Here is a 13,397-nt window from a genome sequence, read left to right on the forward strand (position 1 = left end):
AAAAGGGACTTTTCAAACAGCTCATATTAGGCACATGTTCCTCAAACTAAACACTGACAGAAAACAGATGGGCAGGCTTTTTTTCTTAGTTTGGAGTGTTTATAGAGGCAGTAGAGCTCCACATGACAGCACAAAAGGTTGCAAAATAAGGCTTTACATAATATGTCTTCTTCATTACTTTTGCATCAGATAGCTACATGCACCAATCAAACATGTTTAACACAGAATCCTCACAAAGATCAAGTTCCAACATGACCAGTCTTCAGTGTTTTTAATCCTGTCACGGAAATGTGAAATAATGTAAAAGTTTAAATCTCAACATCCACATAAACTTCTATTAAATTCTGCCAAGAGCCGGAGCAGCTGCTGGTACAACTCCTCCATGAGAACGCATCTCTCACTCTCTAAAGTGAGATCATCTTACCTGCTGATAGCGTTTCATTCAAAATAATCCAAACTGTTGATTCGGGCCCAACCACACTGAAAAACAGAGAAATTTGATAAAAAAAAACATACCTAAATGTTCCTTTAAATTTTCTCTGATTTGTTCATTTGTTGAAATGATGGTTTGAAAAAGATCCTTAATTTTTTTTCTTGTTTTCTTATCTTGTGATATTTTAAATATAGTTTTTGTGCAAATACATTCAAACTATCATGACTAAACTTGAGTACAGAGTTCATTTGTTCATTAATTTTCTGTAACTATTACGTAATCACTTTTTAAATAACACAGCTAAAAGAAGAAGAAAATATAATTTCTATAGCGCCTCTCGATAAATATCACGAGGCCCTTCACCAAAACAAAAAATGCAAAAATGTAAAAAATAATTTTGAAAATGGTTAAAAATATATTTAAAATGAGCAAAAAATATACAAGTGTGATTGAAAAAATGTTAAGAATGAGAGAGAGTGAATAGGAAAGAGGGAAATCAGTAGATCCTGAGGAAGGTGGAATAGGTGGGGAGAGCAGAATAAAGAGAGAGTGATGAAGAAGGTCATACAAAAGCCAGCTTGAACAAGTGAGTCTTCAGCTGCTTTTAAAGGAGACCACTGAGTCCACTGATCTCAGACTCAGGGGGAGAGAGTTCCAGAGTCTGGGGGCCACAGCAGCAAATGATCTGTCACCTTTGGTCTTTAGCCTGGTGCGCTGCACAATAGAGCCCTGCACGGGCCTAAAATCTGAGCCCGTGTCCGGCCCGGCCCGAGGGGGTGGAGCCCCAGCCCGACCCGGTCCGAAAAGGTTTTCAGGATTCTCTGGCCAAACCCGAGCCCGACTTTTTTTTAACCAACTAAATGAAAACAAAGTGCATCAATCCTGACCAATGTGTTAAAAGACGTGCAGGATCAGATCAATTTGTTTTTCCCTCGTTTACCGTCACAGAGATAACGGCGCACTGACTCGGGTGTTAATTAAGTTAAATTTGATCTCTTTCCAACAATTTTCACAAGAAAACAGAACAGTTAAAAGCAGAGCTTGTGCTGACTGGATAGTTCCCGTATTTGACGGTTTATTTTGACGGAGAAAGAATAGAAAGAATTACCACGACGCATGCGGACGAACTGACATTTTATTCGTTACACACATCGCAGATGTAGCTAAATCACCCAAGAAAAGATTCCCATCTGAACATCTGAGCTGCTCAGCACAGCTCGCTGTCAGCGCATATGTGCACAGGGAGCTGAAGTTGTGGAGATTGGCTTGGAGCGCGTTGCAGAACCAGAGCGCATGCTGGAAGGTTCCTCCCACTGAAGCGAGTGTTTTCCAAACCCTGTCACTCAGAAAGACTTGTCACTTAGAAAATGTGTTCCTGTCTCCAATGTGGCGACACATCCAGGAGCCTGCAGAATCCCAGAATCTCTTCAGCTCAGACAACGCACATGATTACGCACAAGCGTGATCCGTCAACCCGGTCTCACAGTCAGACCGGGTTGGACCTGTTCAGGTTTACGCAAACAATCTTTACATAGAATTGACTTACAGATATAAAATTAATTCAGTAAAATATAAAGCATTTTATTTAAATATCCATTCACTATTTTACAAGCACAGAGAGCCGCATCAGATGGATGGAAGAGCCGCGGGTTGTGGCATGTTTTCTCCAGGACCAGAGAGGACGCAAACTCAATACATCTCTTTTATTGTGAGGTAATAATTTCTCAGAGTTTTGCAGTTGCGGGCGGGAGTAGACATGCACGCTACGGGTGTGGGCAGGAGTGTAACACACACGTTGCAGTTGCAGGCGGTAATGGTCGGAAATTCAGCGGGAGCGGGCAGGAGCGGGATGAAGAAAACAGTCTCGCGCAGGGCTCTACTGCTGCGTTTGTGTTTGAAATTTTTTTAATGAATTTGATTAAAAATAAAGGCGCCCGGCCCGTGTCTGAGGTAATTACACAGTCGTTGGCCCGAAGCCCGGCCCGACGGCCCTTGGGCCGGGCCGGGCCGACCCGATGGCCTAGGGCTTCAGTGCAGGGCTCTACTGCACAACCAGTAGGCTTTGATCACTGGACCTCAGGGGCCTGCTGGGGGTGTAGGGACTAAGAAGATCACCAATGTAAGATGGTGCTTGTCCATGTAAGGCCCTATAGACCAGAACCAGGATCTTGAAATGAACCCTGAAGTTGACTGGCAACCAATGAAGCTGGAGGAGAAGCGGGGTGATGTGGGTGTATTTGGACGACTTGGTCAGAAGCCGAGCACAGGCATTCTGAACCACCTGTAGACGGTTCAGGGAGGTTCTGCTCAGACACGTGAAAAGAGAGTTACAGTGGTCTAAGCGTGAGGAGATGAAGGTGTGGAGAACTGTCTCAAGTTCAGAGCGAGACAGAATGGGACTCAGCTTAGCAATGTTCCTGAGATGGAAGAAGGAAGAGCGATCAAGAGAACTGACATGAGAATCCAGGGTGAGAGCTGGGTCAAAGGTCACGCCAAGATTCCCGACGGAGAGTTTGGTGTGGGAAGCAAGCTGACCAAGAGAGTCTCTGACTTTGGGAACCAGCTTGTCTGGGGCACAGATGAGGATCTCAGTCTTTTCTTCATTCAGCTGAAGAAAGCTTCTAGCCATCCAGGTTTTGATAGAGTCTAAGCAGGTGTGTAACAGCTGCAGCTTAGACATCTCATGGGGCTTAAAGGAGATGTACAGTTGGATGTCATCTACATAAAGATGGTAGGAGATTCATTTGAAGGAGCTCAGGATGTGCTGAAGAGGGAGCAGATAGAGGAGGAAGAGCAGAGGCCCCAGCACAGAACCTTGTGGGACACCATGAGTAAGAAAGGTGGTGGAGGACCTAAATTTGGAGACGGCCACAGAAAAGGAGCGCTCAGAAAGATAAGAGGAGAACCACTCCAGAGCAGATCCTGATAGGCCTACCTAGTGTCAAAGGCTGCAGTCAGGTCCAGCAGGACCAGAACAGAACAGTCCCCTGCATCACTGTGAGTCAGAAGGTCATTAGAGACCCTAAGAAGAGCTGTTTCAGTAGAATGAGCTCTACGAAAACCTGACTGGAAGCTATCATAGATGTTATGTTCATCAAGAGCAGCTGTGAGTTGTTTAGCCACAACCTTTTCCAAGATCTTGGAGATGAACGGAAGTTTAGAGATGGGTCTGAAGCTGATATGGAGCTACAAGTATTTGGATCATTTCTTTTGTTATAATTGTAGCAAAGGTGTTTTTTTATTGTTAGGATTTGTGTTTAATTCACACCTCTCAAGTCTTCTAAGCAGCACACGTGTTAAATAACATTATTTATGGACGGCTCTGAGTGCATACTCTTGAGACGTGGCAGACGTGTTTACTTCAGCTCCTACTTTTTGTGTTCGAATTCTTTTTAAAACCTGTTTTTTCCTGTCACTGATCTCTGGATTTTGTGATTTTGTTGGAAATTTGTTGGACCTTTGTTTGTTTGTTGGATTCTTTGACTTCTTGGACCTTTATTTGGAATACTAATCTTTCGGATCCGACAGAGGCAGCTCAGCTAAAGTCTAAGCAACCTTGAAGCTATCTTGAATGTCTGTCCTCCCGCTCCTTCTGCCCCACAATGATGCCTTTATGCTTTCTAAAGCAAATAAAAGAATTGAAAACCTTAAAGAGGATATACAACGACTCCCTGCTGAACTGCAAGAGAAGGAAATGGTGCTGGTTAGTTTAGATCTCGTTTTCCTGTACTGTCTGAGACCATTGTCAGTCAGTTTGAAGATAAAACATCCATGCAAAACTTTCCACTCCAATCCGTGTAAAACTCTCTACTCCAAGACACCATTGGTTGGGATCCCTCTGCACCATGAAATCCGACCTCCAGCTCTACTCCTGACCAATTTTCATCTTGGTCAGAGGTTGTGGTACGTGGCCGTAGGAGAGTCTCTGTGGTTGATCCCAACTCCCCACCTGACCTCAGTCTTTCAAACCGCTTCTCTCCACTTGCTGAGGAACAACCAGCTGATTCGTCCAGGCCTCCTCTTCCCTCCCAACCATCGGATCCCATCCAGCAAGAGCCTGTAGTCTGGAAGAAGCAACCTCACCAGACCCCCCGCCCCAGACCTCAACCTCTGATGCCCGACGTAAAATACTAAAGGAGGCTGTGCGTCGGCACTCTGCTAGACCTCCTGTCCTGGCTCAGGAGGTGAGCTCTTCCTCGGCAAACCCTCCACCTCAAACCCTCCAGTTCCACAACACCACAGGAACCCAACCCCAGAATCCTCCACTACTCTACGGGAACACACATCAGGGAACCTCTACACCTCGTCCACTGTTTTCACCTACCACTTTGCTGGTAGGTGATTCAATAATCAGGAATGTCCGCTTTTTAACATCATGACGAGATGTTTTCCATCAGCCGCCATACCTGCTCTCGTGGATAAACTTCCTGGTCTGCTGTACTCCATCTCAGCTTCAATTAAAAGAGTGATCATTCATGTGTGATCAAACGATGTTACACGCCTGGAGTCTGTCATCACTCAACAGCATTTTAACCATCTCTTTGACATTCTGAAGAGCAGTGGAATGTCTGTTTTCATCTCTGGCCCAATCCCCACAGATTCTCGTGGATATGGATGTTTTAGCCGTCTGCTCTCTCTCCACTCCTGGCATCAGTCTGCTTGCAGGTCCCACAGTTTTGGTTTCATCGATAATTTTAACCTGTTTTGGAACAGTTTCTCCTTTTTCAGGCGAGATGGTTTTCACCCTAACCGACATGGCTCAAGCATGCTAACCGCTAACATCCGGTATGCTGTGCAGTCCCATAGATATACATCTATGGTGGATTGCCTTCCACAGACATGACGGTTTACATCCCAGAGATCTTTACCTTCTTCGGCCTTTGCTCAAACCTCCACTTCCTTCAGTTAAACTCTGAAAAGACTGAATGTCTGATCATTGGTCCGAAACTGTTTTTATCATTTAAGAAACATCTCCAAACTGCGATGGTTGGTGTCAAAACATGAACTTGAAAGGGTTCTCCATGCATTTATCACCTCCCGACTAGATTACTGTAACACACTTTTCACATGTTTTCACAAAAAAGCCCTTGACCGCCTTCAATTGGTCCAGAACTCTGCAGCGAGGCTCCTAACTGGAGCAAACAGAACAGCACACATCACTCCTATTCTAATGTCTCTGCACTGGGTACCCGTTAACTTTAGAGTTCATTTTAGAATTCTGACTATAACTTTCAATGCTCTACATGGCCAAGCTCCTCCCTATATTACTATAATAATAATAATAATAATAATAATAATAATAATAATAATACATTTTATTTAAAAGCGCCTTTCTGGTCACTCAAGAACACTGTACAGAATAAAAACACAAATCATTCAGAAAGTAAACATACGTAAACATGAACAAACAAGGCACTCTAAAATTCAAAGCTGATATGTGGTTATGAAGAGATGAGTTTTGAGTTGCTTTTTGAATTCTGTGAATGAGTTAATGTTCTTGATGAGAGGGGGAAGGGAGTTCCAGAGTTTGGGAGCGGTGCAGCTGAAGGATCTACTCCCCATGGTGCTGAGACGAAAGGAGGGCACAGAAAGATGAATGGAGGAGGAGGACCTGAGGAACAGGACGAGGTGACGATGTTAACGAGATCAGTGAGGTAGTAAGGGGCGAGGTTATGGATGGCCTTGAAGGTGAGAAGGAGAATCTTGTAGTTAATCCTGGTGTGCACTGGTGGCCAATGGAGTTTGAGGATGGGGTGATGTGATGAGAGATGGGAGTTTTAGTAATGATGCGTGCTGCTGCATTCTGAACCAACTGGAGCTTACGGAGGGTTTTCTGAGGGAGGCCTGAGAGAAGAGAGTTGCAATAATCGATACGTGATGTAACCAGACTATGGACAAGAATAGAAGTAGAGTGGACATCAAGGGAGGGGCGAAGACGATTAATGTTGCGAAGATGGAAATAAGCTGACCGTGTGATGCTACTGATATGAGATTGGAAGGATAGTGTGCTGTCTAGGATGACACCCAGACTCTTGACCTCGGGAGAGGGGGAAACTGAAGTATTATCAACTGTGAGAATTTTGAGAGGGTGTTCTTGGTACCAACCAAAAGAAGTTCTGTTTTGTCTGTATTAAATTTCAGGAAGTTCGAACTGAACCAGGATTTTATTTCTTGAAGGCAGGTGATGAGGGAGGAAGTGCAGAATTTGGCTTACTGGACAAATAGAGTTGGGTGTCATCCGCAAAGCAGTGAAAATGAATATTTAATCTGCGGAAGATATTGCCAAGGGGAAGGTTGTATATAATGAAAAGAAGGGGCCCCAGGACAGAGCCCTGGGGCACACCAGAAGAGACAGAAGAGGGCTGTGAGCGGGAAAATGTGATAGTAATGAACTGAGTGCAACCTGATAGGTAGGACTGAAACCACTGAAGTGGGATGTTAGCAATGCCGATGGAAGATAACCTGATATTACTGAACTGTTAAAGCCTTATGCTCCTACCCGAGCCCTCAGGTCCACACACCAGAACCTTCTAGAAGTTCCAAAGACCAGATACAAAAGTCGAGGTGCTCGCTCCTTCCAGACTGTTGCACCCCGACTCTGGAATGATCTGCCTTTATCCTTACGCAGCATTGGCAGTCTGGGCACTTTTAAAAAAACAGCTAAAGCCCCTTTTATTTAAACCTGCTTTTACCTAAACCTTTTAATTTCTTATTTAAACTCAAAATTTTAATCTTTCATCTGTTTATGAAAATAAAAAATGTTATGACTTAATTTTTTATGATGTTAATCTATATATTATTTTATGACTTTGTTTTATTTTGTTTTGATCTATGTGAAGCACTTTGTGATTCTATGTCTGTGAAAAGTGCCATATAAATAAAATTCACTTACTTACTTACACACAGAGAAGGATCCTAACTATCATCATAATACCTTTTGTTAGTTTTTTGAGCCACCTTGCACAGAATATCCCAAAGCTATAAAGCTGAGAAAAAGTAGTTTGACATTATACATATCTTTTGTTTTTCTTTTTTGTCATATATTTAAGCAAAATTGGCAATTTAAACCAATCAGGTCGACTTAATGAGAAAATTAGTCATTTTTTTAGCACGAATTGAACAGCTTTTGCTTTTATTACGCATTTTTAGTGGTTAAAAACTTCACTAAGGGCCTTTTGTTTGAAGGTGAGTTTTATGACAACTTGGTACAAATTAATCACAAAGAAGAGGCGCTCACTGTTGCATGATTTGTATTTTCAGTTGCCCTTGTCATTTAGCAGGTTCGGACATTAATGAGGGTCTTTGTGTTTTTGTGTGATCTTTTCTCCTTTCCACATTTCCTTTTGTCCCCACCTCCATTTTCCCTTATGCTGGTCAAGTTAATGGGTCTTTAACCCTGTGTCAATGAGCCAGGGGCTTTTGGTGTGATCGCCCACTCCACAACTATTCCCTTCCCAATTAGACGCAGACGCTGGCCTGCAGACAGCTTTGGTGTGCATAACAGATCCTCAAAACATACCCTGAGGTGCCGACAAGCAGACCCATTATTGTGGTTAATGACAAAGATAATGGGATACAAACACACACAGAGACACACACACTTAGGTATAAACCTCATAATAGGCTCAAATCCCCATTGGGGAACGTGGTATGTGATACAATCAAGAAATTATTAGCATCATCAGACTTGAAACAATTAATTTTATCAACAGATTGTCTGATTTGATACTGAATGCTTCAATTGTGTGTGTGTGTGTGTGTGTGTGTGTGTGTGTGTGTGTGTGTGCGCGCGCGCGCGCGCGTGTGTGTGTGTGTGTGTGTGTGTGGTTGATGTCCCAGACATTGCATTAAGCCTGATAGTCTGATGCAACTAAAGATGACAGTCACCCAGAATGAACTCCAGAACCAGTCTGTATTGTTTTTAATGGCTGAAAAGCTCAGAAGCAATCAGAATTCAAGCATAATCAATAATGTTAAAGTTTCCAGATGACTGGTGTTTTAAAATAATAAAAGATGAGCAGATAATCTGTGCAAGACTAAAGTTTTTACATTTGTTCAGCTATTTAAAGCTGTTATAATGGATCTACACAATGAGATAGGTATCGAACGCAAACACGGTCCCCGAACAGTCAACCCTCCCCTCAGGTATCTTCCCTTAGACATTTGCCAGAACCAAACACGTGCGATGACGGACGAAACAAGCTAGTGCTAAACATCCGTCACAGTTTTATTTGTCCAAATGTCTTTGTTATCCATGACTTCAAATGTTGTTTTTCTTTTTGGGACTCCAAAATGTCCTAAGCCTAATGTTGAAGCGATAGGAGCTGGCTGTTTCTCCTCCTCTGCCTTTTCTGGTGTTGGGAGTTTAATATTGTTGATTTTAGAGCAGCACAAATGCTGCTTATTTGCTCTTGCTTTCATTCTGCTTCACCAATAACTCTTCTAATTTCACTAATCCCACTTATTTTTGTCGATGTCTGCTGATATAATTTCCTACTGAGTTACAACCAATCAGTGGGAGTTAATCCAAAGTTCTGCTCAGCTACTTAACTGAGCCGTTCTAAATACCTACACCTGTTCAGGTCCTTCATTGGTTGCTGAAAACTGACCGTTTGGTGAAGTGTAGTCAAATTACCTTGAAGTTCCCATCATAAAAACACGACTGGATGAAGCGGAGTGCTTCCTCTAAGCCACATCTGGTGAGTCTCTGAGTATCTTCTTAAGCCTTTTTACGACACACCGTTTTGGCAAATCAGCGTAAAATTACCGCGACGGTGTGTCTTATGAACGAGCCATGCTGGCATGGCGTTGCACGAATTTTGCGGCATTCATTCTGCCTCGCTTGGTAGTAATATTGCGACAATTGTCTCTTATAAAAGGCAATTGTGCCTTGGCGCAACAGAGGGGGGTGTCATGATCACGTGGGGAGTTATTGACAAGCTCTGGCCGGCAACTACATTAAAAATGAAAGTAAACATGAGCTGTGTAGCGTGGGCATTCTACATACTAGGATTTAACACTGTTTGCTATCAGTTTGGTTAGATCCTGAGAAAAGACCATGCACATTAGCATATGAACTTATATCATGCATAAATATCTAGGATATTAATACAATCGATAGAAGTTCATACACCAACTGTCTTGGTCTATATTTTAATCCAAAGATTCATTTTTAATTTAAGATAATTAAATGTATTAGCAAAAGTTTATTTATTAAACAGAAGACTTAATGGATTCTTTGCTTATCCAATAACCAAATATACACCTTTCTGTGCTTCATTTCAAAGAAGAGTCAGGTTTAAAAGTAAAGAATTTATTACTAACAATTTTTAAAGATGACAATTGAAAATGACAATTTAAAGAAATGACAATTTTTAACTGTCAATTTGTAACAGCTTTGAAATTAAACTTGGTATTAAAAGCAAACCTGTGTCTGAATGAAAAGCTAAAATGAAATGCGGGTGTTGGATGCGTGGGTGATATCTCAGAAGATTTCTTTCAGAGAGAGAGAAACGCGTTCTGGGTGAAAAATATTGTTTTGCAGCTAACTGAGTGGTTTCTTAGAGAGAACAGCATCAGACGCCATCTGTCGGAAAGTGTCTACCTCTCCCAGTTCAGGAGACCCTCTGTGGATCCGAGATGTCAGGTGGAGATGGTTTCCTCCGAGCACGAGGTTGGTAGAAGGACCTCGGTGCGACTCAAATCGGTCCTGGGATGTCTCCGGGTCACAACGACTGACGAAACTATTTGCGTCTCAAAATCAATAACTCTGAAGGAGTTTTGCATCAGCTGGATGCAGGTGCGTTTATTCGGAGCAATTCTATCGGCATGACAGAACGCTTAGTCAGGCTTCAGGCGGCCGACCCTCGTCCTCTGGTTGGTTCAAGAACTGAACTTGAGCTGCGGAGATTTGGTTTTAACAAAACCTCCGAACACGCCCTCTCAGCGCCAGAAAGCTTGTTGTTATGGAGCAAAGACACGTGAGAGCAAGTTAACTTTACCCTGGTTCAGCCCCTCTGCATGATGTGTACACATGCGAATGACATTCTGGTTACTGATCACACATTACTGATTATCATAAATAATAATAATTATTATTATTACAGACAGATAAAGATGGTGTTTAGTAGACTGCACAGCTCCTGATGGATAATCTGTGGAACAGCAGTTACAGCTTGACCCAGCTGGGGAAGAGTGACCTTTGGGTCACACATATGAGGCCATTCATGTCGCTACAGCCGTATGTTTTGCTTTTAGAGCAAAATCAACTGACGACAAACTGTAGCGCTGCAGTGCTCCTGGGGCTTCTCTCTGTTAGAACTTGAGCTCAGACCACTAGACTGCAGGGGGACTTTAGAGGACAGACACCTTTAGGAGCGGCTTGTTAAAAAAACATATTGGCAGCTTCAATTGCAATAAAAAGCGAGTTATTTACATGATAAAACAGAAGTCTGCGGCAGCGCAGGGACCGCCCCCATACCCTCTTTATACCGCCATCGCCTAATCTTTAATAAAAAGGACACAGTTACACCACAATACCGCCACGGTCTGACTTAAGGCTCCCTGAATCCAGCACTGCGTTGCAGCAAATTGACGGCGTTGTTTTGTAAAAACGGCTTTAGAGTAACAGTAGGATGGAGTAAAAGATGGACCGGCAGATCAGGGCTTTGTTTGCAGTGATGATGGTTGTTGCTCTGGTCTGTTCAGAAATCTGACATCTGAGGAGAGCGTCTTCTGATCAAAAGGAATAGACTGAGGTTTGGGAATTTGGTTGCTTCCCTTTGGAGGTTTTCCAGGCAGGTTCTACTACGAGTAGACCCTGAGGCATACCTAAAACTTGCTGGAGAGAATAAAATATCATTTCTGGTCTCGGAATACTTTGGGATCTTTCAGAAGGAGCTGTAGAGTGTCGATGGGGAAAGGGATGTTTGGACCTCCCCCATGGGTCTGTTACCCCAGTAAAGCCGGGCGTACACTGTGCGACTTTTTCACTTTTTTGAGCCGATTTTCCACTCGTGCGAGAATCCACGACATCGGGGAGAGTTTTGCGCCGAGCGGTCGTGTAGTGTACGGGGGGTTACGAGAGGCGATTAACACCACGTGACCAGCTGCCGATCAGCAGTCGTGAGGTCGCACGGACTTCTGGCGTGTTTGATATTTTGCTCATCCCTCGTGAGGGTATCGCACTGTTGAAGCGGCGCTGCGAGCAGCTGCGACCCAAAATGTTTCAGAACCGCTCACGGCGCATGCGCAATCCTGCGTCAACACCGCTCCCCGCTATTTCCCTAATAATACACGTTGTTCGTTTTAATTTCTACACGTTTTTTTACTCACAAAGATTGTCAAGAAAGCGTGTTTGTCATGTTCGTGTCAAATTAAACTGATCACAAAACACAGATTTACTTTCTTATTTCGTTTTCCTAATCCAACTCCCATAAATCCCTGTGTGTCCTCCTGCAGCACTCCCGAAGGACAACAGGCAAATTACGTGTTGTGTAAAAACGGCTATTTTTAGCATATTTTTAGGGCCGACGTGTTGCTACCAGACGTACAGCGTGAGCAGTCAGGTCGCATCCGAGAACTGGGTCGTGCAGTGTGAGCGCATGACTCGGAGATATGCTCTGCGAGGAAGTGGTACAGTTTGAGCTGAAGCTGAGTGCTACTAGTGAAAAAGTCGCACAGCGTATGCCCGGCTTAACCCATCTATGGATAAGTGGTGGAAAAGGAACTTGATATTGCTACTACCACTAAAATTATTTATGTTTGGACTTTCTAAAACAGAGGCATTTGCAAGGATCAAATTACATTACTTCAAAGGAAAATAAAATGTTAATGATCTGTAAATTACTGGGATGTCTAAGTGTATTGGTTTTACATGATCTCTGCATTTTAAAGGTGTAAGCGGTACTCATGCATGACTGATCACCACATGAAAAGCTGTAAACGTGAGGCAAGGCAGGGCGATGTCACACATTTCACACACAGAAGCAATTCAATGTGCTTCCCATGTGCAAGAATATAAGACAATCAACGTAACAACATGAAACTACAGATTTTAACATCAAATTTAAAAATACACAAATAAAATTAAAGTTAAAGGCTGAGCAGTTACAGTGCAGAAGGTGCAGCATAAGAAACATTCATTCAAAGGCTGATGAATGCATAAAATTTTTCATTTTTGGTTTAAAAGTACTGGAGTTGGGGCAGATTTGAGGTCACGAGGAAGCTGATTCCATCTGTGTGCAGCAGTAGCTAAAAGCAGCTTCGCCCTGTTTGGTTCTGACCCGGGGTTGAGTTTCTTATGTTTTACTTGCAGATTCTCACACATGGAAAAAAAGATGGGAGAATAATTTTTCTTTGTCTTTTTCTTTTGCTAAGACATGTTGGACTGAGTCAGGAGTTTTTTTTTGGCATCTTGCAAATTCAGTAACAATTCTGCACCAACACGGTTAAATCCAACTTACAAGTTCTTGCACCCTGCAAAGGGTGTACTGGGAGAGGGAGTAGGATGCTTGTTGGTGTTAGCAGAGGTGGGGTGGGTGCGGGTGGGCTGGTGGGGGTAAGAGGGGGTGTTGGAGAAGATAAGAGGGCATTATCTGCCCTGCTCATTCACTGTTTCTCCAGCGGGGGAGGGGGGGGGGGGGAATGTCGTTGCCGCTTCACTGCTTACTGCTCTGTGGGTCGCCTTCACAGTCAGAGAGAAACTGATGGATGTCACACACACACACACACACACACACACACACACACACACACACACACACACACACACACACACACACACACACACACACACACAGACACATTGCCACTGACACTTTCATCATGTCCACACATAGCATGCACTTTCAACTAATTGTATGTTAACACACACACACACACACACACACACACACACACACACACACACACACACACACACTGGAAAGCACCATGCTCGCCCACAAGGACAGCTTTTTATCAC

The sequence above is a fragment of the Nothobranchius furzeri genome, chromosome 17 (assembly GCF_043380555.1).
Source record: "Nothobranchius furzeri strain GRZ-AD chromosome 17, NfurGRZ-RIMD1, whole genome shotgun sequence".
Lineage (NCBI taxonomy): Eukaryota > Metazoa > Chordata > Actinopteri > Cyprinodontiformes > Nothobranchiidae > Nothobranchius > Nothobranchius furzeri.